Source organism: Delphinapterus leucas, chromosome 5, assembly GCF_059928025.1.
Source record: "Delphinapterus leucas isolate spDelLeu-1000000601 "Yukka" chromosome 5, BTC_Dleu_Yukka2, whole genome shotgun sequence".
In the NCBI taxonomy this organism is placed as follows: Eukaryota; Metazoa; Chordata; class Mammalia; order Artiodactyla; family Monodontidae; genus Delphinapterus; species Delphinapterus leucas.
Genome location: NC_143133.1, coordinates 96879531 through 96906944, shown reverse-complemented (window position 1 = coordinate 96906944; position 27414 = coordinate 96879531). Strand labels below are relative to the sequence as shown.

The following is a 27414-nucleotide window of genomic DNA, read 5'->3' as shown; positions in this document are numbered from 1 at the left end:
TATACCAACTACTCTGCTTTTGGCTTTTCAAAGCATCTTACTAGATGATAGTTTTTAAATGTCACTTCATCAACATCCAAATAAACGTACTGTGCTTTAATTTTTGTGCAAATGATAAAGATGAATATGTTCACCATCATTCCAATTTCTCATATCTTTCTACAAAAAGAAAAAAAAATCCTCATAAATAGCTTTGTGCATTGTATTAGTTACCTGTTCATACATAACAAACTTCCCTATACTTCGTGTCTTAAAACAACAATGATCATGTATTGTACCTTGTGTTTTCTATGAGTCGGGAATTCAGGCAGAATCAATGGGAACAGCTTGTCATTGGTCCATCATACCTAATCCTCAGTTCAAAGCCTCAAAGGCCAGGATTTGGGACCATGTGAAGTCCATTCATTCACATGTCTGGTGGTTGATGCTGCCTTATTGGCTGGGGGTCTTGCTGGGACTGTTGGCCAGAGCACCCACATGTGGCCTCTCCATATAGCTTGGTCTTCATCAAAATATGGTGGTGGGTTCCAAGGACAAGCATGGAGGGTGGGGAGATCCTTTGTATGACTGAGCTAAGAAGTCACACGGCATCACTTCCATCGCTGCTCCATTGGTCAGCAGTCACAGGTTTCCACTCAGATTCAAAGAGAGGGAACAGGGGCCGCGCGCTCGCCTCCCCGCGCGAGCTCCCCAGGGTCGCCCCGCCAGCGCCTGGCGCGGGTGCGGACGGCGCCTTTTGTGCCCGGGGGCTCCTGGAAGTTCGCGGCGGGACGCGCACGGGGAGGCGGCCGAGGACGCCCCGCGTCGCAGGGGCCGGGGCGCCGAGCATGGGCGGCGGGCGCTGGGCCGCGGCAGGCGCGCTGCTGGCGCTGGCCGCCGGGCTCCTGGCCGCGGGCTCGGCCAGCGAGTACGACTACGTGAGCTTCCAGTCGGACGTTGGCGCGTACCAGAGCGGGCGTTTCTACACCAAGCCGCCGCAGTGCGTGGACATCCCGGTGGACCTGCGGCTGTGCCACACCGTGGGCTACAAGAGGATGGTGCTGCCCAACCTGCTGGAGCACGAGACCATGGCCGAGGTGAAGCAGCAGGCCAGCAGCTGGGTGCCCCTGCTCAACAAGAACTGCCACATCGGCACCCAGGTCTTCCTCTGCTCGCTCTTCGCGCCCGTCTGCCTGGACCGGCCCATCTACCCGTGCCGCTGGCTCTGCGAGGCCGTGCGAGACTCGTGCGAGCCCGTCATGCAGTTCTTCGGCTTCTACTGGCCCGAGATGCTCAAGTGCGACAAGTTCCCCGAGGGCGACGTCTGCATCGCCATGACCCCACCCAACGCCACCGAGGCCTCCAAGCCCCAAGGCACGACGGTGTGTCCTCCCTGTGACAACGAGCTGAAATCTGAAGCCATAATCGAGCATCTCTGTGCCAGCGAGTTTGCCCTGAGGATGAAAATCAAAGAAGTGAAAAAGGAAAATGGCGACAAGAAGATTGTTCCCAAGAAGAAGAAGACCCTGAAGCTGGGGCCCATCAAGAAGAAGGAGTTGAAGAAGCTGGTCCTGTACCTGAAGAATGGGGCCGACTGCCCCTGTCACCAGCTGGACAACCTCAGCCACCACTTCCTCATCATGGGCCGCAAGGTCAAGAGCCAGTACCTGCTGACGGCCATCCATAAGTGGGACAAGAAAAACAAAGAATTCAAAAACTTCATGAAGAAGATGAAGAATCACGAATGTCCCACTTTCCAGTCGGTCTTTAAGTGATTCTCGTGGGGTGGGTTGGGGGGAGCGGACACCCCTGGACCCTCGGCGGTTCACACCCCCTGCTCCTTCGAGGTGGAGGGCATCGTAATCCAGCTACTTTGCCCTTGCAGCATTTCCCAGCCCTCCCTCCATCCCCATGCTCCAGATCCCAGTATAGCTGATGTTTAAAGCCGCATGCCCAGATGAGGAAACCCAGTTAGATCAGGAAGCTTCTGAAGACCTACAGTGTGGAGTAGCACGTCCCCAGGGGAAGGGAGGTGCAGCATCATCGCAGTCAGAGACACAGTCACTACAAAAGAAAACGCTGCGGTAAAGAAAGGGGGTGGGCGGCAAGGGAGAGGCGGCAGCAAACCTTAGGTTCTGCCACTCTCTGTCATTACAGATTGCTTATGGATCTATCAGCTAATCTACGCCTTTGGAACTAGAAAGTTCTAACTGTTGGTAAGATGCACGGCTTTCAGTTCCAGAGGAGTTTCTCTTTCTGTCCGTCGTGCACAGAAACAGACACACACCACACTCAGAGAGTGACAGTGCACAGGAGAAATAGGAAGAACAAAGGGAGGGGCCTGCATTGCTTGGCCCTGTGGCCATGTGTCAGCTCTGATAGGAACCAGCCAGTCTCAGATGCCCTGGAGGTGGTTACCGTCAGCCTCAGGTTTGATCTCACCTCCTGACACGTGGAGGGCGGCACGGGCCTGCCTTGGTGTGACAGAGGTGATGATTCGTAGACTGAGAAGGCAACGGTGGTTTTCAAAAAACAGAGTTAAAGGAGAAAAACAGAAAAAATTGAGAACAGTCGAGCAAGTTGCTAGTCTAGGGTGAATTGTCATTGGGTAAAGAGCTCAGTATTCTAATTCCCTTGTTTGTTCATTTCACATTGTTTTAAAGCGACCAACAGACCCACTTACTTTTCAAGGTTTTAAAAAAAAATCTCCACTGAGCATTTGAAAGGTGTGGTAAGACTGGGGTCTCTTGGTGCCTTTGAGGCAACTTTCTAGCTGAGTGGCTGTCTCTCTGAGCATTTCCAGTGGGAGGTGGATTCTCCTGGTAGTGTAGCTGTGGGTCCTCCTTCCTGAGGGGTTCTGGCTTGCCCTGGCCCGAACACAACGCTAATCAAAACTCACAGTACATCCCATTCCTGTCTTTCCTGTGAAGAAATGGATTCCTTTGAACTTGATTGCCTAGAGAGCTGAGAAATTCAGAATAGCCTGCCTGCCTGTCCTCTGCACTAAAAAAAAAATGTTTGTTTGGCTTTGCTTTTTTCATTTCTGCAGAGGGAAAGCTAAGCTACAAGGGTCCCCGTCCAAGGAGGGAGTTTAAAAGGCAAAGCAGCTATGGTTTTCCCCCAAGGGCCCCAAGATAATTCTCAAAGCCATTGTGTTTAATGAGTGATGTACATAAACCCATTCACGGAAGCAACTTGACTCCTGTTGTTCAATGTATAGGAAGTAATTCCTCCCAAATTAATTTCTCCCTCAAGCCTGATTCTTAATTCTCTGTAACACCTCGAGGATTTAACGACTGTCCCTCTGGGCAAATGTTTATACCCAATCCAATGCTTCAGTGGGGCTAGAAGGCGTCACCCGCATGGCCTCTGCCTGACACAGAAACAGTGGAAGATTCTGTTAACTGCCCAAAACTCCAGTCTGAAAGCCAGCCTGCCAACTTCAGTACGTTCTTGAGGGTTATCCTGACCTAATGAACCCCTGACAATTAGTGACCCATCATTTAATACTTTTTTTTTTTGGCTCTCTCTGACCTTTAATCATAAAGTGTTGGGGATCTTAAGTGATTTGCCTGTAATTTTGGATGATTTTTTTAAAATGTGTATATATATTAGTTTATTAGAGACATTCTACTTTCCTATTGTCAACTGAAATTCAGAGCAATTTCATGAGCGTATGGATCTGGATCTGGGTCTTAGTCTTGACTGATTAACTCAAGAGTTCTGTGCTCGTATGCATCTGCTTGTTTGGACAGAGTGGGTCAGGCAACAAGGCCTCTGTCCAGGGTGAGGGCCTTGGGAAAGGCTTTGTGTGGGCCATAGCAGTTACCCCAGGAAGGTTATAAATGGACAGGTGGACTCTCTAAATGGGAATTCTCAGGTAGGAAGCAGTAAGAGAGTTCAAAATAAGTTGGAAATGTGAATTGCAATTGTAGAGTCCAAGCACAGAGTCCCGGGACTGAGTTTCACTGTGGGCTTGGGACAGCCTTGACTATTGCAGGGCAAAAGGAGGCTCTGGGCCCAAAGCTGCATTTGATCACAAACCTTTGTTTTTCTCAACAAAGGATGTAACAAAAACGATGTGCAGACTCATTGGCTTTCTCATTGGTTTCCAAAAGAGGTCTGTGTGTGATTGGGTCATTATTACTAGTGCAAATGTTGTATTCGTGAAGGTTTAAAATCATCATTCTGGGTGGAATCCAGTGAGGTCATGGGCAGAACTCAGCTAAATCTTTGAAGAATATTAGTACTTATCTTAGAAGATAGAAAGTGAGGTGAGAATTCCAAGAACACTCTATTTTTAGAGCATCCTGTGTCACACTTGGCCTTGGGTGTCGGTGAATTAGCACTGAGGGCTCCCTAAGACACCTGGGTCTGTAAATGACAGAAACCCCATTGCCCAAACCTAGAGTCTGTCTTTCTCATCAGACTCCACGTAACTAAGGGCTTTGCTGGGTCTGTAAATGACAGAAACCCCATTGCCCAAACCTAGAGTCTGTCTTTCTCATCAGACTCCACGTAACTAAGGGCTTTGCTGTAACCCCGTGGATGTGCTGGGCTCAGGCGTTCTGTCTTAGGAGAGACGCTCGTGGCATAACGTGCTGGCCCTCCTGACCTTTCACCAGCAGATGCACAGGACACAGACGAGATTCCTGTTTCCTCTAGTTCCTCCACGTAGCGCTCCTCTTATAGAGTCTAAATCTCTTACAAAAGCTTTGAATACTGTGAAAATGTTTTACATTCCATTTCATTTGTGTGTTGTTTTTTTAACTGCATTTTACCAGATGTTTTGATGTTATCACTTATGTTAATAGTAATTCCCGTATGTGTTCATTTTATTTTCATGCCTTTCTGCCATGTATCAATATTCACTCAACTAAAATCACTCAATTAATCAAAAAAAAAAAAAAAAAAAAAAACAAAGAGAGGGAACACACACCCCTACATGTGAGAATATCAGTCACATGGTCACACTGTAAGAAGAGAGTGCGGGGTGGGATAAGCATGAAGAGGGCCATCTTTGAAAAACGCAATCTGCTATATTGCATGTAATTGGTAATAGGAACTTGTGATAAGATACTCCCAGCACATGTTGATAAACTTATCCTTGAACACTGACACATAATTAATGAGGTTAGTGATTTAGAAATATATGGCTGAAGACGCAAGAGGGAAGAGATATGGGAACATATGTATATGTATAACTGATTCACTTTGTTATAAAGCAGAAACTAACACACCATTGTAAAGCAATTATACTCCAATAAAGATGTAAAAAAATAAAATAAAATAAAAAATAAATAAATAAAATAAAATGAAATACCTAATTCTGAATCGAAAAAAAAAATAGATAACTAACAAGGACCTACTGTATAGCCCAGGAAAATCTACTCAGTACTTTGTAATGGCCTGTATGGGAAAAGAATCTAAAAAAAGAGTGGATATGTAAAACAGTTTCACTTTGCTGTACACCTGAAACTAACACAACATTTTAAATCAACTATACTCTAATAAAAATTTTTAAAAAGTAAAAAAAAAAAAAAAAAAAAAGAAATATATGGCTAAGACTAACTTAGATCCCACCTAGGTTAAGACCTTCCAGGGTGATAACAGAGCATATTTGCACTTACCACATGGAACTGAAATTGCCTTGCTGTCTGTCTCCCCTGAGAGAGTGACCTATAGTCAGGGATTGTGTCTTGTTCACTTCTGGATTCTCAGTGCTCTGTGATGCCCAGCTATGTGGCTTGTGCTGACCATCCCACCAGTGCTGGGCGACCCAAGAAGCTGACCAAGCACATGCCCAGGGACCCAGGAAAACAGGGACACAGAGCGAGAGACAAGAGAAAGAACAAGATGCTTCTAATCATTTATCTAAAATTAAAATTTTTTTTGTCAATTAAAATTAAAATTTTTAAATTAAAAATGCATTTGAAATTCAGCACATATAAATGATATGTCATTTCAAAAAGTAAACATTTAGGGCTTCCCTGGTGGCGCAGCGGTTGAGAGTCCGCCTGCGGATGCAGGGGACGCGGGTTCGTGCCCCGGTCCGGGAAGATCCCACATGCCGCGGAGCGGCGGGGCCCGTGGGCCATGGCTGCTGGGCCTGCGCGTCCGGAGCCTGTGCTCCGAAACGGGAGAGGCCTGCGTACTGCAAAAAAAAAAAAAAAAAAAAGTAAACATTTATTTTGAACTAGAAATGATAGGACAGGGAAACCATGATCTTTTCAGGGCTCAAGAGCCTGCAAGAGGGACTCCCCTGGTGGCGCAGTAGTTGAGAGTCCACCTGCCAACGCAGGGGACACGGGTTCCAGCCCTGGTCTGGGAAGATCCCACATGCCATGGAGCAGCTAAGCCCGTGCGCCACAACTACTGACCCTGTGCTCTAGAGCCCGCGAGCCACAACTACTGAGCCCATGTGCCACAACTACTGAAGCCCGTGCACCTAGAGCCCGCACTCTGCAACGAGAAGCTACCGCAATGAGAAGCCCACACACCGCAACGAGGAGTAGCCCCTGCTCGCTGCTCTAGAGAAAGACTGAGCACAGCAATGAAGACCCAACACAGCCAAAAATAAATAAATAAATTTTTTTAAAAAAGAAAAAAGCTTGCAAAATTCCACCTGCAACTCTTTTTCTGCTGTGGACTCTTCACCGTGGTGCGGTTACCTCCACACCTGTCCATCCCCACAGGTGAGATCCTGTGGAGGGGATGCCGTTCTCGATACTGCTCCATCCCTTTATTCTCTTCTACCATCACAGACACAGCGTTATGGGTGTATTATGCTTTTCTAAAACATCGGTAGCTACTACAAGGAATTACAATGGACAAGAAGAAAAAAAGAAATGATTAAAACGTGTATATAAAACCTATAAAACAAAGCATATAAAATACTTTGAAAGAACACGTATAGGTTGTGCATATTTAGGTTTACTTTGTATGTTAGATTTTGTTGGAAACAAAAGTCTTCAAGATAAATTGCTAAAATGAAAACCAAAAACAAGGCCAAGAGGAGCGTACAGTTATTGTATACAATAAAAAAACAATATCTAGATGGACATCCTTGTAGTACATCTACTATCCCTGTAGGATGCAAAAGAAACTGCCACCAGTGAACATCTTCATACAAGGGGACAGTGTAACTGGGGGACCAGAGAGGAAAGGAGACTTACTTTTCACGATGCACTCTTTTATAGTTTTGAATTTTGTACCATTTACCTATATTATCCTTTCCAAGTAAATGACACAATATTTAGAAAGAAAAATAATGAAAGCGGTCAGTAAATAATAGTAGAAGAGAAACAGAATTCACTTAATCAGTAGAACCAAACAAACAAGGCTTTGTCAGTGAGAAAACAGTGCCTGGGTCAACAAGACGCAGAGGAAATACTGGACAGTTTCACTTTCTTGAGATGAGAGGCAAGATGGAAGGCCTGGGGTTGGGGGCAGGGAATTTAGGATAAATCTGTGCAGAGGTCATACAATGAAACTACATGAGGGAGGTGGTCTAGTGAGGGGATGTATTAACAGAAAGGAATACACAGTATGGAGAACTGACTGGCATGATCAAGGTATGGGAAAGCTTCTCAAGGAAACTGACAATTGAGATCTAGAAGATGATCAGGAATCAACTAGCCAAGAGGGACAGGAAAGGCAGTGCAGGTAGTGAGTGAAAAGAGCAGGTGCAAAGGCACTGTGGGGGGGAGAGCACAGACTCAATTCACCCCAAGTGCCCACACACATGGCTACCCACTGCCACCAGTTTTTCCTGATTTAGCAGTCAAGATGTTCAACCCTCCCTCTCTCCAAGAGAAACCCTCCTCCATAGAGCTAAACCGTGGTGGGGAGGTTTAGTGCCAGTCGGTGTATCAGGGGGAAGACATTTGATATAAATTGCATAGAGCCTGGGATTTCCTCTATTTGTTCACTGGTATATCTAGTATTATTACCTCCATTAGAAACTAAAGCACAGATAAGGGAATCCCCTTGTCTGTCCAAGATTACACAGTTAGTGAGTACAGGGTATTTTTGGGTGCTCATTCAGGTATGCAGGTATGGTTTCATCCAGGCTCTGGCTCCAATTCCCTTGGCTCTACTCAATCCTCCCCCATTGGTATTCTCTCTGCACCTCAGAAAAACTGATGGAGAAGCTTTGTGCTAAACAGCCAACAAACGAGCATTTAAATAATATCCCTGGAGACTTATAGTTAAAACCAAGAGACTGGGGACTTCCCCAGTGAAGCAGGGGCTAAGACTCCGCGCTCCCAATGCAGGGAGACTGGTTTCAATCCCTGGTCAGGGAACTACATCCCACATGCTGCAACTAAGAGTTCACATGCCACAACTAAGGAGCCCACGTGCCACAACTAAGGAGCCCACGTGCCACAACTAAGACCTGGGGCAACCAAATAAATAAATATTAAAAAAAAGGAAAAAAAACATTACATAATTAATTTAAAAAAAATAAAACCAAGAGACTGGGAAGAGGGTCATCAGCAGAAAGGAGAGAGTTCAGTGAATTTCTAGATGTAAACTAGGTGGAGAAATGGTAGTTGAAGAAAAACTAGAGGAAGTTATATTCTAGAATACTTATAGAGGAGGCTAAAAAGTAGTGGGAAAAAAAAAAGTAGTGGGAGATGCTCTTTGCTATAAAATCCTGGAGACTGTTTCAGAAATACTGAAAACAATGGAAGATGCAATAAGACAGGCACTGGCATCAGAAGCAAGCGCTGAATGAAATAACATGAGATTTTCCTAGCACTGAAGGATAAGAGTTTTTGCAGTGAAAGGACCCACAAAGGAGCCAGCGCAATGAAAAGGGGACAATCTACAACTAGATATCTTATTGTAAAAGTTCAGAAACACAAGCATAAAAAAGAAACTTCTAAAAGCTTCCAAAAACATATTGCTTACAAAGGAATAAGAATTAGATTGACTTCTCCTCAGTCACATCAGATAGTAGAAGACCATGGAGCAATGCTTTCAAAATTCCAAAGGAAATTTGTAGACAACAGTGCACATAACATACAAAAACGGCTTCAAAATAATAATAAATGAACACCCATGAACCCTCCACTCCACTGAAGATACTTAATATCACCAGTACCTGTTATATACTTGAGGTCCACACCCTGATCCTGCTCTTTCCCCACCTTGATTTCCATTATAGTTTCACCACATATGCATGTCTTGATGACCAATATAATTTTGGTTTGGAAATATGTATTATAAAACATATATTCATTATGTGAAATTCTATAAATATCTTCCTACCCTGTGTATTCTTCTGACTTGCTTTTTTCCATGCGTTTTTGAGCTCACCCATGTGGGGAGAGACCACTGAGGTTCATGCGCTTTCACTGCATTATAATATTATTTGTCTCATAGTAATACAGTGACACTAGCTTGCTTTTGGCTAGTTGCCTGGTAGCCTTTTATCTATCCCTTGACTTTTAAAGTTTCTGTGTATTATGTTCCTGCAAATCTTGATTAGAATGTGTGGCTAGATCTATTTCTTTATTTTAAAAATCTGATCTGAGAACTTTGTGTTTTAACTGAGGTATTTAAAGTGAGTACTACATCTGGGGGGAAAAATCTGCCATCTTATTTTCTGCTTTCTATTTCTCTTTTTCTAGCTCTCTCTTTTCCCTCTTCTTTCTTGCCTTCTTTTGGCTTGAGTCTCCCCTTCCACCTCATTCCTCCTTCCCATAGGGGAATTTATTTTAAACATAGAATTATAAGTCTAGTTGAACTATGAAGTGTGAGGGAAGAGTAAAAAATTTTTTCAGACGTGGAAAGACTCAAAAAATGCACTTCCCATACTTCCTGTCTTAGGAAGTCACATTCAATGCAAGTGAGCTAAATGAGAGAGTGAACCATGAAAAAGGATGACTTAAAATCTGAAAAATCCTGGGGAGAAATAAAGAAAAGATTCAGGTGGATAGAAACCCAGCAGGTTTAGAGAACAACTAGCCCAAACTGGGCAAGAAGATAGAGGTTTTTAGGAAGGAGCAATCCAGGGAAAACAGAATTCCCAAGATTTGAAACTGGCATCGAGAAGATGATTAAAGCATGTAATAAGTGAATAGAAACTTCAGAGAAAAAAAAAAAATCCTGACTCTTCAGTTAACTAACTCTGTGACCTTCTGCTTGTTGCTTTTCTGCCTGGCAGTTTCATCACTCATAAAATAAGGTTAATAAGAGTCCTTCCTCATAGGGCTGTCATGAGGACAAGTTAATAACTGCAGAGTGATTAGAAAAGTGCCCAGCAACTAGTAAGGGTGTATCAAATGGATACAGAAAAATGAAGTTTGGCTCTGCCTTTAAAAATAGTCACAGAGTCACAATAATATTCATATTGATTTTTAAAACAACTAATTAGATTCAACGATTGGGCAATGTACACGTTTCTTAATTATGGGTACAGAACAGGATGTGAGTTTTATCAATTTCAAAAACACAAAAGTAAAAACAGAGAGGTCATCTGAGTGCAGTGGGATGCCAGTGAAACCAGAGACACACAGCTCAGTTCCTGGGTTCCTACTGAGTCATCACACAGGGACCAAGGGACACACTGGGTCAATTGTGCCCTCCTCTTCAGCATGCTTCTCCCAAGTGCCAGGCAAGCCTGTGATAAAAGAAATTTTCACATATTGAGATATACGGAAGTCATTCTGGCTTATGCATGAGTTAACTTGAATTTTATGCTAACTAAAATAGCCTGTTTGTGGCCTATCAAACATACATTGTATATCTGCTTTAATTAGTATAGAGAAGGGCGCACTGACCAGTAGTAAAGAATGTCCAAGTGGAAAATAAAGATTAAATGCGTCTCTTCCTGGGACACTAACCGCGGTACTCCTTTGATGATAAGACTCCCTTCCCAGGTACCAAGGCCATGCTGACTTGTGCTGATCTATGTGTTTTGTTTTGTTTTTTTTATATGTGCTGATCTATGTGTGTTTTTTTTGTTTGCTTGTTTTTGAAACCTTGAAGATATGTATCCCTAACTTGTTTAATGTTCTTTGTTCTGACAAGATATAAAACTGTGCTGGAAACCATGCTTCTCCGAAGCAGCTTCTCAGAGTAATCCGGGAAACTGGCTTCCAGGCTAATCCTTAGTTTGGCTCAAATAAAACTCTTTTGTTATCAAAGATTATTTATTGGTTATTTTCATTAACACTGTGCTACCACAGGTTGAATCTTTGCAGTTTCCGCTCCAGCCTGTCAAGATGAGTCCCATCATTTTATATGATTTTGTCTATCCTGAGGCACACACCCACTCCCTATTTCAGACAAGGACAGTCTGCAATAAAGAAGAACAAAGATGAGACAGAAAGAGATAGCAACCCTATTCAAGTCCCTGGTTCCAGTCATTTTGAAGGGCTGCTTATATCCCTGCCCTCAGGCTCTTGCTTTCTTATTTTTATGTTTCGTTTGGGAAAAAGGGGCAGGTAAGTGGGTTCTGTTACTTGTAGCTTATACACAGCCTCTCCCTAATGGAAGTTACTACATTTCATGAAGAAAGCCGGGCCTGTCTACAAGTCTGCAGCCACTGAGTATGCAGACAGGGTCTCTCCAAGAAATGGAGAATCTTCCATCTAGCTGCAGAAGGACAGGAATTTAATCTGCAGTTAGGATTCCCACAATAAGATATAGGGAAACAAATGTCACAACTTCTTCCATAGCACCTCCTCATTATCATAAAACTGTGTTCTCGGTTGCAACCTTCTGGAAATGTATTTCCACTAGATATAAACTGACGAGTTGCTGGCATGAGCTGGGGCTGAATGCACATCTAAGCACAGAAATAGATTTCCACATAAATTGGTTTTGTAATATTGATCTTCTCCTTTACCAAGCGTGTTGTAAATCATCTGGTCTTTATTGGTTCATTATCCTTCCCCAGGAGACAATGTTTGGTTAGAGAAATAACTACGTGAGCTGGACCCCTTCTCTGTGCTGCACTTACTGCATGAGCCAGCTCCTCCCCATTTAGAGGTAACAGACTCTTAGTCTTCTCTCCACAGGAAGGTTAATGACTTGTATACATTAACTAAAAAACAAGAGCTCATAAACCAAAATGATCTTTGGCATCCGTCCTTTTTCGTACAGGATATGGCTTCTTCTGCAGAGCTGCCAAGATTTCTAACAACTTTTATAACAATGGGCGCAGAGGACAAGCAAAGGAAATCAAGATTCATTTACACGTGACCTGATAAAAGCCTGAGACATAGAAATGTTTTGCCCTCATGTGCATCTGGAAATGCTCAATTCTCTATGAAAATTTTTATATCATGGCCAGTTTTCTGGCTAGAAGAATATTAATTATAATTTCACAAGAAACTGGCCCTCTATTCGATATGATAGCTCCAGTTATTCCAGATGCTGATTAGAGAATGGCATTGAACACAGAGCTTAGCTCCAGCTGTTTCCTTTTTAAGAATAAAAAGGATTTCTAACTCACGGCTTTTAAAAATTTGACATATGATTCACATACCATAAAATTCACCCTTTTAAAGCACAATTCAGTGGGTTTTGGTATATTCACAAAGTTGTGCAAAGCTGGGGCTGTGGGTTGGGTCTCAGTTCCTCTCCACATAAGTACAAAATAGATAAAGGAAGATAAACCAGAAACTAAAAAGACAGGGGATGGATAGGAACGGGGGGGTGAGGGGATGGTAACAGGACAGCAGAGATGAAGAGGGAGTGACCTTTTTCTGAATAGATCTTACATTACCACACCAAAGGGGACAGGAAAGAAAAGAAGTAACCTAAGTAACTTTGGAAAACAGTGTTTTGACTTGATCCTGTAAAGCTAAAAAAGCAAAAAGAACTGTACACAACACTGTAGTCTAGTTGGTAAATTGGTTTCTCACAGAGGTGTCAGTTAGCAATTCTGAAAGCACCATGTGTACATAAAAGGGTTGGATTGAACAAATAAGTAAACATATTGTAGATAATGAAAGCTAAGTTTTTCACTGTCTGAAAAAGAACTTAAAATAAGGCAAGGAGGAAAGCTAGAATTAAACCTCGTGGAATTGGATTAGAATTAGAGGTATCAGTGTGAAGTCACAGTTTTGATTGATAATGATGGGCATATGTGTGCATATCCATATATGTACATGTATACACATTCATTCATGTGTATGAGTAAATATACATATATCCCCTCTCTTTACTGAAGGAGCCTAAAAGCAATGAGAACCCAACAGCAATGAGCCCGCCTAGCACCTAGATCTTTTCTAAATGCTGTTCTCCAATGAAAAGACCCAGGGCTCCTTGGAGAAGAGGTTAATTCCACATAGGTACTCTTCAAACATGTCAAAGTCATGAAAAGCAAGAAAAACCTGGGGCACTTCTCCAGATCGGAGGAGACTAAAGAGAGAGATGACAACTAAATGCAGTGTGGAATCCTGGATTGGATCCTTGAACAGAGAATGGAAAAACTATTAAGATTCAAATAGTTTTGTCTGTGGTTGAGTTAATGTTCTTGTACCAACGTTAATTTTCAATTTTTGATCATCTTACTATGGCTATATGAGATGTTAATTTTAAAGGAAGCTAGGTGAAGGGCATATGAGAACTCTTCTATTTTTGCAACTTTTCTGTTAAGTCAAAAATTGTTTCAAAATTTTAAAAAAGGTTTACTTCACATAGAATTCACTGTCGTTGAGTGTTCTTCTCCCACTGCCCCCAGTGTAGCTCAAAGGGGTAGACTGTGTAGTTAAGCTCTTTTATCCCTTACTCTGGGTAGCATAGCAGGCTAAACACAGACTTGACATGATTTGACCCTTTCTTTCCTGTATTCTTTCAGGCCTGGGACCAGGGCGGGGTAAACAAAATGTCTATGAGCACAGAATTTAAGAAGACACTCACTCTTAGTGAAATTGCTGGGCCAAAGGATAAGTCTATTTTTTGATTCTGCTATGTATGTATAGCCAATACTGACTGCCAAAAAGAGAGTACCAATTTATAATGCCACCAAAAATCAATGAGTCTATCATCCATTTCGCAAAACCTTGTCAATACTGGATGTCACCTGGGTGGGAGGTGTGCGGGGGGATCATTATTTCAGATTATAGTTGGTATCTCAACAGTCTTTCAGTGATATCAGCTAACATACATTGAACATTAAAATGGACTAAGCCTGACTTCCCTGGCGGTCCAGTGGCTAAGGCTCCACGCTTCCACTGCAGGGGGCTCGGGTTCGATCTCTGGTCAGGGAATAAGATCCCATGTGCAGTGTGGCGTGACTAAAAAAAAATTTTTTTAATTTAAAAATAATAATAAAATAAAACAGACTAAGCCTTATCAATGACACCCAATGACTTTGGTAGGTAAACCTTATTTTTCTAATTTTAGAGGTAAGGAAACCAAAGTTTAGACTTTTTAGTTGACTTTCCAAGTCCATACAGATAAGAGGTTGAACAACGAGGATTTTATCCCCTGTCAGCTCAGCTACAAACTATGGCACTTTTTACTACATCACGCCCAATCTCTTTATACCGTTTCTTTTACATTTGAATTTCTTCCTTTTGAAATACCTGTTCAAAACATTTTGATTTCTGATTCCGTAATTTGAGCCTTTCAGACATGAAAGTGGCCAGACTTCTCACTCCCTCTGAGGTTGTGAGGAACAGCAGATGTTTCCCACTAGAGCGAGGCTAGCGTCAGACTGTAGGGTGAGAACGTGAGGCAGGATGTGGTGCAGACCTCGACAGACACAGATTAGAGTCCCTTTTCAGCCAGTTCCTAGCTGCCAACTTCTAGCCACTTAGCATTGCTGTGACTCAGTTTCCTTGCCCGTTAAATGGGGATGATAATACCCCACAGACTTGTGAGGAGAATTCAATAAATTAATACATGAAAAGCATTTAGTACAGTGCCTAACACTTAGTAGGCATTTACTTAACCAATGTCAGGGAGAACAAAGGAGTCCAAAGAGGCAGAAGAAAAAAAGAAAAGTGTCTGATTAGGTATGGAATTCCAGATAGCCTGTTTTCTCCTTAACCCTACCTACAAGCTCCCCAATTTAAAAATGGCAATAAATACACACTAAATCTTATTTATTGTATTAAAGGGAAAAAGTAAAATTTAAAAATTGGTAAGCTCTGCCAGACATGTAAAACCAGTCAAATTATATAATGAATCAAATCTTTCCCCCCCCCAGAAAAAAAGATACATGAGTGTACTTAACACAATGTAGGAGAAGGAACACAATTTTGCGGGCAAGAAATGCTTTCATTTTCAAAGTAACAGAAATATACCTTGAACACTCCTCTGCCCAGATTGCACTGGCCAATGAAAAATCACTGATTATGTACTTTGTACTGCATACTGCGACGGAAACATACTTCTCTCTTTTCTGTATCTTTCACTTCTAGTGAGATTCTCTCTCAAGCCACAAGATACAACCTGCCCAGAACCTATTTCTTAACTGTAAGTACTTTGAAATGAAGCACTTCTTTAAAAGCTTATCTAACCCTGGGGGGAAAAAAAAGTTTTCTTTAATAGTATTTGATTTTCTTGTTATTATTTCTAACATGCAATATTTCGAGGTCCAGCCGAAAGACCAATGTTCTCTTATCTAATTGCTTTAAATTTAGTTAAGTTAGTCAAATTCAACATGTGCCAGGCATGTGTGAGATGCCATGCTTTTCATAAGGTAGTCTTGAATCCTCATCAACTATTGCTTTCAGCAGGATACATATATTAGGCATTGTGTTTATAACTTGATCATTAATTTCACTCTTTACTTCATACATAGGCATGTTTACTATGCTAGTCTAATTTCTTTTGAAACTATTTTGCTTGATTTTTTTTCCATTAGAAAAAGAAGACGGAATTTTATAGATTTAGCTGATGAATCATGAGAATCCTTGAATTTTTGGTATGACAGTAAGAAAAACAGACTAGAAGGCTTCAAACTTAAATTCTGGTGCTTTATTTATATGTATAAAGAAAGAGACCCTTCTCATCTCACATTTGTTAACTTCTGAGATGAGAAATTAGGAAATGGAAATGTTTCAATCAAAGCAAAAAAAAATTAAAATTTAACATTGATAAACACTAGAAAGAAAAGGAAAATCTAAGTGATATATTGATTAATATTAATGTAATTAATGTAGTAGATTAATACTAATTAATATTAATAAGATAGGGGCTGTCCTTCTCAAGAGTGAGGTTTTCCAGGGCAGGGGAGACAGGTATAAGGTTAGTTGTAACTAAAACTAATGGATGAAATTAGGGTGTTTAAAATGTGGGCCAAATCCTGCAAGGTTTCTGGGCATTGAGGTCATTCCATGAAAGGGGTCTTCTAAAGAAAGGGGTCTCAGTCTCTCTTCAAAGCTTGTCCACCAAGATTCCCATTTCAATTCCTCCTGCCTCCATTTTTCCTTTTTCCGGAGTGGCCCCCACCAACTTTTTTCGTCACCTGTCTGCTCTGTGGCATCAAAGACAACATGAAACGAAACAGCTGTGTGGTCCCTCAGTGATGGGCAGAGATACCAGCTGTGGAGAGGAAACTACAGACTCTCCTGAACCCCTACCATATCTAACACAAGCGCTACACACGTTGGGTATCCAGTAACGTTTGCTAATGTGGGCTGGATCTGCAGTTATTCTTAACAGAAGAGAAATAAAAACGCCCAGGGCCGTGGGTTACAAAGTGTCCTCTGTAAGGGCACTGATGCTGGAATCTCCTGAGACGCCAGGCCTCTGCATGGGCAGGCAGCCCAGGGGTGAGTGGGGCTATTTCAGCCTGTGCTCCTCGGGAAAGCTGGAGGCCCTGGCATGGCTACATCTGCCTGGAGAAAGGGATGGTATTTTTCTAATTCTCACCAAGCTGTGTCTATGCAGAGGGGCCACATTTCTCTACATGACAGCACCCTATGCCATAGGGGCAGCAGCCCTGAGGGTGCTCGGTACAGATTCCTGGACCCCAGCCCATCCCACCTAAATCACAGTCTCAAAGGATAGTGCCCAGGAATCTATATCGTAAACAAATTCTCCAAGTGGTTTTTACGCACAGTAAGCATTGAAAAGACCACTGAACGGAGGAGACAAGCTTGTAGACAAGGTCCCAGAAATTCTTGGAAACATTACTGGGCACTAAAATGATTTCAGGGAAGTTGTCTTTTGTTATCTTCCCCTTAACTCCTGCTGTCGATCTTTTACCTTGAATGGTTAAGGTTAAAGACTATTGGGTATTTAATGGCTGAAGCAAAGAGATTTGCAACCGTTTAGGATATTTTGAGTTCGTTTTTATTTTATATTTTATTGCAACCTAAAGGATGCCTAGAATTGTGAAATGATATTTAAACCACAGAGCTGCACAGGAGTAAGTGTGCTTGTTTTCTCTTCTGTTTGATAGCTACCAGGGAGCTCTTTCTGGAGTAAGAAATCTCATGTGAGAAGTTACAAAACCTCTTTCAGAATAAGCCACATTGGTCAAAAAGAAGTCTGGGGCGCTGGTTCCTAGTGCTGTTGTTCTGGGCCGGATAGAGTAGCCTTCCCCCCTGCTGTAGGTAACCTTCACTAGAGGTGAACCTTGAAACCTTGAAACCTCCTGGGGCCCCCAATCTCTGCTAAAGTCCACAGAAACACCTGGGGTGCCCTAGTTTTCCATATTCAAAAAAGGAAGTCAAAAGTAGTGAAAGAAACAGAAACCGAGAGCTTTTGACTTTGGGGCTAAAGACTGTTGAGGCCACTACACTGAGAAAGTAAACTGTGGTACAAACTAACTGGCAGTCAGCACATGGATATTTCCCACGAAGCTGCTGGCTACAAAATGTGCAGATTACCACTGACTGAACTTCAAAGGCACTCAGAGAATGCTCCAGTCTCTCCTTTAAGGGCTAACAGCAGCCAATCTGAATACACAGATATATAAAGTAGGTACTGAGTGAGGACAGTTAGGAAAAGGAAAGGATGGTTAGATAAGTGCAGGCAAGTTTTTATTTTGAAATCTTCAGATCATTCTATTCAAAATCACAGCATAGACTTCTTAAAAAAATAAGCAAGTTAAATGAACATGTTTTTCCTGAGAGAGATCATGGGAAGGGTATAAATTCATTAATTCAGCAATTGGTTACCGAATGCCAACTTGTGCCAGGCACTGGCCAGGGGCTAAGGAAAAAAAAATTCAGACAGCTATAGGATAATCAGCACAACCCTTTACTTTCTTTTTTGTTGTTGTTTTTTGTCACTGCATTTGCTTTTTGTTTCCAAAATGGGTATTTCTTGTGTTGATTATAAAAGGAATAAATGCTAATTGTAAAAAATTTTTTCAGACAATGCTCAAAATTATAAAGATAAAAATATCTACCAGCCAATCACCTAGTGATAACCACCAAACATTTTGTAGAGCCTTTCCTGTTTTTTTCTGATATTTGATTATTAAAAAGAAATACAAAAGAAAGTTTGAATTTCCTTTTTTTTTTTTTTTTTTGAGGTACGCGGGCCTCTCACTGTTGTGGCCTCTCCTGTTGCGGTGCACAGGCTCCGGACGCGCAGGCTCAGCAGCCATGGCTCACGTGCCCAGCCGCTCCGCGGCATGTGGGATCTTCCCGGACCGGGGCACAAACCACTGTCGCCTGCATCAGCAGGTGGACTCTCAACCACTGCCCCACCAGGGAAGCCCTGAATTTCCTTTTTTTAAAGCATTTCCTGCAACACCTCTTCTTCCCAGGCCCCAAGTATGGGAAGCTATCACCCAAAACTATGGTTTCTGTCATGTGAGTACTGGGGTTTCGGATATAGGATGTCTGGCAGTCTAAAGGAGTTCTAGGGAGAACTGCCACTGCGTTTTCAGGGCTGAGCACTAGCCTGTGTCTGATGTGCACCGGCTCCAGCGGGCATCACGCACTAACGCCGTGGTAGCGGGCGTGTTAATGGGCACCTACTGTGTGCCAGGGCCTGAGCTAAGCTTTTGCGTTACATCAGAGAACACAGTCCACAAAAATTCCCTGCCCTTGTAGAGCTTACGTTCAGGACTGGGAGCTTTCCCCCAAACCAAGGTGATTATTGTAAAAAGGGTGAGCAACAGAAATGACACAATTGCAATTTCTTTATCTCCTTTTTCATGAATCCACAGAACGAGTTTGTTTAGAAAGCTGTGGATGCTTCTTACTAAAATGAAAAACAGGCATCTGCACTAGAAGTAGAATCTGGGGACCACCTAAGAGGTGTTAAAATCACTGGGGCCAGGGGCAGGGGGGTGCTGATGATAGTTTCCTTCTGTATTACTTCCTGATCAGAAGTGAGCTGATCAGCCCGTTCATCTGATGAAAACTTTAAAAAATGTATTACAAATGCCTGGTGAGACTGAGCGGCCGCGGCTGGCGGAGCGGCAGGGTGCCGGGCAGCGGCGCCCCGACCCTGTCCCAGACCCCGGGCTCCCTCGCGCCTGCCCGGCCAATCTCGGCTCCCACCAAGTCCGGCAGGTCCAGCCGCGTACGGTGACAGGGACCAGCCCGGGTCCCAGCCTCGCGGACCCTCCCCGCGTCCGCGAGACGCAGCCGCCTGGAGCTGGCCGCGCCCCGACTGCGGCCGGCCCTGCCCTCGGGCTCCGCGCTGCCTGCCCGGAGGGATTCGGGGGCAAAAAGTCGGGTCCCAGCAGAGGAAACGGCCGGGTACACAACTCACGTACTGGGAGGCGGAACGTGGGTGCCTGGCGGAGAACACCTTCTGCGCCGCAGAGCTGCGCGCAGTCACCATCCTGAGGGGCGAGAGGTCACGGCGGTGAGAAGCCCACCCCACCCTCCGCCCCGCCCTGCTGAAGCCCCGGGCCCTGCTCCTGCCGAGGCCACACCTCCCGCGTGCTCCAGAAACGGGGAGCGAGTGGGCTCTCCGCCCCAAATGGAAAAGCGGGGGCTGCTGATGGGCCCGGATGCTTTGATAACTTGGTTCAGCCTGACACCGGCGCGCCCCGCCACCGGCGGACTGTCCTGCCCTTGTCCCTTCTCCCTGCAAGGGAGCCAGAGCACAGCCAGAGGCAAGTTCGCTTCGTTCCATCACCTGGTGATCCTACCCTTCAAGATAGACTCCTGCCTACAAAGACACCCACAGATAACGCAGGCCCTGAATGATCGCCCCCGCCCGCCACCTTCCCTCCTCCCCCCCATTTTTGTTCACTTACTAAACCTTCTTTCGCAGTGTTTTCTGTGAGATCCACAGTGGTTAGCCTCTCTTATTGTAAAAGAGCAGTAAAAAGCCATTATGGCGCATTAAAAAATAAATAAATAAAGCAAAAACCAAAATAAAAAACCACTTTAATGCATATAAAAGGACAAACCTAATAAATTTTAAATAAGCTTCAGCTATTCTGAATGCATTTTATGGTGTTTTATACGAAAAAGAGAAATTCTTTAGGATGGTCCCTAAGAATTATAAGTGGGAAATGCAACCACAGTTCAAAAATCTTCTTATGGCTATGTTTATATTATATACTACTTAGATTTGGGAATGTATATTTTACAGCTTTTGTAACAGATTGCTTTTGTATTTTTCACTCTAAGTCCTATGGGGGCTCTCCTCTTCCCATATTCTCTTTTGTTTTCTTATTTTTTAGAAATAATTTCAGATTTATGAAAAATGTTGGAACAATAACACACAAAAAGACAAACAATAACAAATGTTGGCCACGATGATGGGACCCGCAAACAAAATGCAGCAGTTTTGGAAAACAATGTGAAGCAGTTCGAAATGCTAAACATGGCCTTGGTGGTATAGTGGTGAGCATAGCTGCCTTCCAAAATGCAAAACATAAAGTTAGTATTTTGACCCAGCAATTCCACTTCTAGATAGACACCCAAGAGGAATGAAAACAAATGTCCGCACAAAACCCTGTGTGGTACGCAGATAGTAATAGGAGCGTTATTCATAATAACAAAAAAGTAGAAGTAATCTAAATGACCATCAGCTGATCAATGGACAAACACAAAATGGTATATCCACACAATGGAATATTATTCAGCAGTTAAAAAAAAAGTACTAATGCATGCTGTGGTAAGGATGAACCTTGAAAGCATTATGCTAACTAAATGAAGTCAGTTACAAAAAAAGCATATATTCTCTGATTCCATTTATATGAAATGACTAGAATAAGCAAACCAATAGAAACAAAAAGCAGATTAGAGATTGTTTGGACGTAGGGGAGGCGAGAGGAAGTGGGGAGTGACTGTTAATGGATATGGGTGCTAAAGGATGTGTGCTAAAATATTTCAGAATTAGATTATGGTGGTGGTTATGCAAGTATGAATATACTAAAATCACCGAACTGTATCCATTTTAAACAATTGAATTTTATAGTATGTAAAATATTTCTCAATAAGATATTTTTTAAAATAACAGGGACTTTCCTGGCAGTCCAGTGGTTAGGACTCCACGTTTCCATTGCAGGGGGTGCGGGTTCAATCCCTGGTCAGGGAACTAAGATCCCACATGCATACGGCACAGACTAAAAAATACAAAAATAAAAAAGTAATACGCAGAGTCCCCATACACCCCTCACTGGCTTTCCTGGTTAATGTTTTACATAACAATCATACAAATACTGAAACCAGGAAATTGGCAAACTACTATCACCTAATTAATCTACAGATCTTATCCAAATGTTACCAATTGTCCCACTATTGCCCTAAGGAAGAGAAAAGCAGCTCTTGCCATTGTGGAGCTGGCCCAGTGCTGTGAGCTAGGCTTTGGTGTTGCAGCAAGCTGGCCTGGCACTCACACCAGGTCTTTTTTTTATTAACTATAGTCACCATGCTGTACATTACAGCTCCAGGACTTATTTATTTTACAACTGCAAGTTTGTACCTTTAGACCACCTTCACCCATTTCTCCCACGCCCTACCCCTCACCTCTAACAACCACCAATCTGTTCTCCGTATCCATGAGTTTGGTTTGTTTGCTTGTTTTAGATTCCACATATAAGTGAGATCATCTTGTATTTGTCTTTCTGTGTCTGACTTATTTCACTTAGCGTAATGCCTTTAAGGTCCATCCATATTGTCCTTCCCACTGGGTCTTGATGTTCCCCTCTAGCACATGAACAATTTCACAGAGCATCAACATCAGATAAGACCATGATGGATCAAATAAAAACACTAACACTCTGTAATCATATTTGAACACAGATGAACTTTAAACATTATCCAAGCCACAAAATACCAAACATTTCCCTTTCCTGACTAATATGAGTGATTGCTGCTTCTTTACCTGTTGCAGGGTTAGGCTTGCTCTAGTCACCTTCATTCCCATAGATAAGATTTATTAATATACCCAGTCATAGCATTGTCTCCACTTTCTGGAGCACATCAGTATGTCCCATTACTGATAATATCAACTTTGGTCACTTGACTAAGATAGTGTCTGCCAGATTTATCCACTAGAGAGTTGCTCTTTTTCTCTTTGTAATTAATAAGTAGCCTGTGGGGAGATACTTTAAGATGTGTAAATATGTTGTTTCTCATCATACTTTCAAAGTCTAATTTTAGCATCCATCTGTGAGTCTTTCCTATAACAATTATTACTGTAGTGTTTGCCAAATGGTGATCTTGTATTTCCGTCACTCCCTCTATATTCATTAATGGGAATTCTCCCTCATTTTATTTATTATTATTATTATTATTATTATTATTCTGGCCGTGCCGTGTAGCCTGCAGGATCTTAGTTCCCTGAGCAGGGATCGAACCTTGCCTCCTGCAGTGGAAACGTGGAGTCTTAACCTCTGGGGACCATCAGGGAATTCCCCCCTTCTCCCTCAGAGTAAATAAAATTTACTCTTTTATTTATACCAGTAGAGAGTTACGGATAGTTTAGTCTATGAATTATAATCAGATATTAACATTATTTGGTTACACAAATTGTCCCAGATTTAGCCATTGGAAGAGCCATCAAGTTGGCTCTGAGGTCCTATCTCTAATCCATATTTGCACCCTTTTTTACTTTTTGGTATACAAGATGTTCCAGGGTTATTTTGTACTTCCCTTTCCCAGCCCTGGCATCATCCATTTCTCTAATGAACTCAGGCTCTTTTTTTAATTGGAAAATGGTATTTAGAAACGAAGATTTGGGCACAAGGTGTGTTCATTGATAGTGGGTTGTTGTTGCTTCTAGGTCCTCTCAATGGAGAGGGCTAGGAAATATTTATGTATTCATACACATTTCTATATCTCTCTGTGTGTATGTGTGTGTGTGTGTGTACTGTAAAGCTGTTGTTTGTTGCCTCAGTGGCTTTCTAAGTGCCTGTTTTGAGCTTTTACCAAGTTATTGCCCACTTCTAAGTACCCATCCCCAGTACATGTGTTCATAAGCCTTATAATGACTTCCCCATCTTACCCTTTTCCTACTTTCCACGTTGACCCAGTTACATTTAAATTACCCAGTGAGAATGCTTCCTGCATGCCACAAGCTACCCCACTCAGGACCCTCAATAAAGGCATTCGCCCATGAGTCTTGGCTCTGCTCTCTCGACGCCTGCTGTTACCAAACTTCAGGCTTTTAAGGGACTTTGCATGGCCCTCTGGGCATGCCATGTCTCCCCCTTTAGGACCTGTGAGTAGAATAAATTCTTTAATTTCATATGCTTGTCTGAATGGGATTTCCGTAGCTGTGTTGGAGTGACCCTTAAAGACCCCGCAAAGGAGTCTTACCCCCTCATTTACAACTGTGTGTGTGTGTAAATAACCATGAGTTCATACCACTGATTCCAACTCAATAGGACTCATACTAGCTGTCCTCCTTTCCTTATCTGTAATTTCTTTCTCTGACAGGGAAAAATCTCAATCTCATTATCCACAGTATATTATTCAAGCCATAGATAGATAGATAGATTTCAGAATTGCTAATTCATACCTCTGTGAAAAACAAGTTTAGTAAACTAGAGTATAATATTTGTCAGTTATTTTTTTTATAGCTTTATGTTATATAGTCAAAATACTTTCCAAGGTTATTTAGGTTACCTTTTTCTTCCTCAGTGTGGTTATAATATTAATTGTAATACAGTCAGGTCTATTTGTTACTGTTTATATTGCATTTTGGGATCCTGCCACATTCTCTTTGATTTTGACTATCCATTTATGCGTTGACTTGATATGTGAAATATTAGCATGGTTGGAAGAGTCAGAGCCATATGAAAAGGTACACTTAGAGAAGTGTTGCCCCCAGCCCTGCTACTCCATTTCCATTCTCTCATTCTTTCCACCTCATTTACCCTGAACATAACAAGTTTCATTTGTGTCTGGTTTATTCTTCCTGTATTTCTTATTGCACAATTGAACAGATACATGTGTGTTTTCTTATTTCCCTTTATTTCTTACATGAAGGATATCATACCAAAAACATTCTTTTGTGCATTTTTTTCCCACTTACATATATCTTGGAAGTTACTTCATGTCAGTTTATAGAGCTCGTCCTCCTTCTTTTTTTCTTTTTTTTTTTTTTTTTTCCTGCGGTACCTGGGCCTACTCACTGTTGTGGCCTCTCCCATTGCGGAGCACAGGCTCCGGACGCGCAGGCTCAGCGGCCATGGCGCATGGGCCCAACCGCTCCGCGGCATGTGGGATCTTCCCGGACCGGGGCACGAACCCGTGTCCCCTGCATCGGCAGGCGGACTCTCAACCACTGTGCCACCAGGGAAGCCCCTCCTTCTTTTTTTGATAGCTGCATAACACTCCACTGTGTGGGTGTACCATAGTTTATTCAACCTGTCTCCCATATAGTGCTTACAATTATTTTGCAAAAACAAACAATGCTGCTAGGAATAACCTCATGCATATGTGTTTTTGCATTTTTGGAGGTATATCTTCAGGATGAATTTCTAGATATGGGATTACTTGGGCAAATGGTAAGCGTAAGTGTAGTTTTGTTAAGTATTGCTAAAGTTCCTTCCAGAATGGTTGCACCAGTTTGCATTCTCACCAGAAATATATGAGTACCTGTTCCTCCACAGCCTTGCCAAAAGAGTGTGTTGCATACTCTTTAATTTTTGCCACCTGACAAGTGTTTAATTTGCATTTCTTTAATATTGAGTGAGTTTGAACATCTTTTTTAATATACTTAAGGTCATTTTCATGTCTTCTTTTGTGAATTATCTGTTCCTGCCTTGTCATTTATCAACCTTGGGGCTTTTAAATTTCTCTCATTTTAAAGATTTTTTTTTTTTTTTTTTTTTTTTTTTTTTTTGCGGTACGCGGGCCTCTCACTGCTGTGGCCTCTCCCGTTGCGGAGCACAGGTTCCGGACGCGCAGGCTCAGCGGCCATGGCTCACAGGCCCAGCCGCTCTGCGGCATGTGGGATCTTCCCGGATCGGGGCACGAACCCGTGTTCCCTGCATAGGCAGGCGGACTCTCAACCACTGCGCCACCAGTGAAGCCCAAGATTTTTTTTTTTTTAATACTTAATGTCAGATTTTGTCCTCTCTTTGTGTACCTATAATCATTTTATTAAAACTTAGAAAAATATATGTTTGCAGACCACACTCACTAATGGGAAGGGAAATACCTAGAGCTGTTTTCTGATGGTGATAAAGTTCAACAGACAGAAACCTTTAAAAATAAACGTTTTAAAGCTTCTTCCTTCTTTCTAAAAAAATAAAAATAAACTCGTTTAATAGTCATCCAAAAACACCGTGTCCTTCACATGAGGCTGTTTGCTAGGACTCAGGGGATCATTTATAATGATTGACCTGGTTAATTTACAATTAGCTATGGTGAAACCTGGGCAGATTTAGACATGTTTGAACCGTTTTTGATACGCTTTCAATTGTGTGGAAAAACATCCAAGATGTTGCCTTGTTTCATATACTGCTCTCTCTTTTTGTCCATGGGAACTACCAAACTAGCCAGGCATTACTGGGCAATGCAATCTAGAAAGAAACCCAGTTAATTCAAGAAATAGAAAAAGTGTAAAGTAATATGGAACAATGGAGGTAATTTGCTTGTTTTTGACACTGCCCTATGAGGGAAATAATACAAGAAAGCATTAGTATAATCACATTGCCTGAGTATCTCAGAGCACTGTATTTTCAATTTTAGTGTTTTTCTTTTGTCCTGAATTCTGAAGTGGAAATGTATTACATCTCAGTGTCTAGCACACTGTGAGTGAATCAAACATATAATAAGTACTTAATTCAAGAAGACAAGGAAAAGTACCTTCTATTAGACTACACTGAAGTTGGTGCTAAAGGAATAAATATGAAAAGAGAGTTCCAGTTCTCAAGGAGATCACAACAAACCAATGAAAATGCCACCCTGTAATAAGTGCTGTGATGGAGCAGGGCTCTAAAGCTAAGGGGCAAAGGGAGGGACAGGGACTGTGGAGTGAGCCAGAGAAGGATTTGAATTTCATAATTTACTTAAACTCTCTGAGCCTCCATTTCCTCATCAACTCAATAAAGATAATAATTCCTACTTGGCAGGGCTGTTGCCACATTAAGTGGACAGTGTGAGTCTAGCACAGTGCCTGATATAGGGTAGAATTTCAATGAATATTAGCTGATATTATTGCCAACAGATATTTATGGAAATCATCAAAAGAAATTTCCTTGCTGCATTTTTGTACATTTTAGCCATACTCTCTGATACTAATCTGATTTTTTTTATTGTTCATTAAATTCATCCCTAGACTTTATCTCATAGAAGGTACTCATAGAAGGTAATTTTCATTGTCTTCTTGAATTAAGTACTTATTATATGCTTGATTCACTCACAGTGTGCTAGACACTGAGATGTAATACATTTCCACTTCAGAATACAGGACAAAAGAAAATACTCTCAATAAGCACAGAAGGTGGATAAGTCAGAAACCATTTCCATTTTTACAGATTAGTAAGAGGAAATTTAAATGACTAGTTAAATAACTAGGCTGATCAATGACTAGTCCAAGATCACACAGTTTAGGAAATCAGAATTTGAGCAAAGATATTCTCACTTCAAATCAAATCAATGTTGCATGACCCCACAATGCCTCTCATGATGGAGAGAAATTAGGACTAACCTAACAAAATGTACTTCATAATAAACGTTGCTGGGGCACACCATCAGGGCTTGCCCCTAACACGTACCGAGGGTCTGTCAGCACTGACAGTCTGCACTGTCAGAGGGATACAGACTCCAGGTAAATTTGAAGTGAAGGACCAACTTGGATGAAGGAAGATTGGAGAGGACTACTGTGATGTTGTGGTTTTTAATAAGAAATACATATTTGGTCTTCATTCCCGTTCATGGCACAGAGCTCCTAAAATCTTTGGAATTTCTTACATGGTAAGAGCAATAAAGGTGTCTTGTTATTCATAACAAGCCCCTCTCAACTACAGAGGAGTTTATGCTAATGAAGTGACTTTTTTGAAAGCCCTTGAGGGTGCTGGTTGCCAGGGAAACCAATCTTTGTTTAGAGGGTTGGAACTTTTTGCCACAGCTCTCAGACTTC

General features: G+C 42.2%; 1 protein-coding gene and 1 pseudogene across 1 annotated transcript in view; both read left to right on the top strand.

Annotated features, from left to right (window-relative positions):
- Positions 1 to 153: 153 nt before the first annotated feature.
- LOC115803990 (secreted frizzled-related protein 1 pseudogene) lies at positions 154 to 1900 on the top strand (annotated as a pseudogene).
- A 13405-nt stretch (positions 1901 to 15305) lies between these two features.
- The window catches only part of PLAC8 (placenta associated 8), a 32907-nt gene continuing 20798 nt past the window's right edge, over positions 15306 to 27414 (top strand). The window contains exon 1 of the mRNA XM_022599375.2: positions 15306 to 15423. The gene's annotated coding sequence lies outside the window, so the exon portion shown is untranslated. The remainder of the gene's footprint in view (positions 15424 to 27414) is intronic.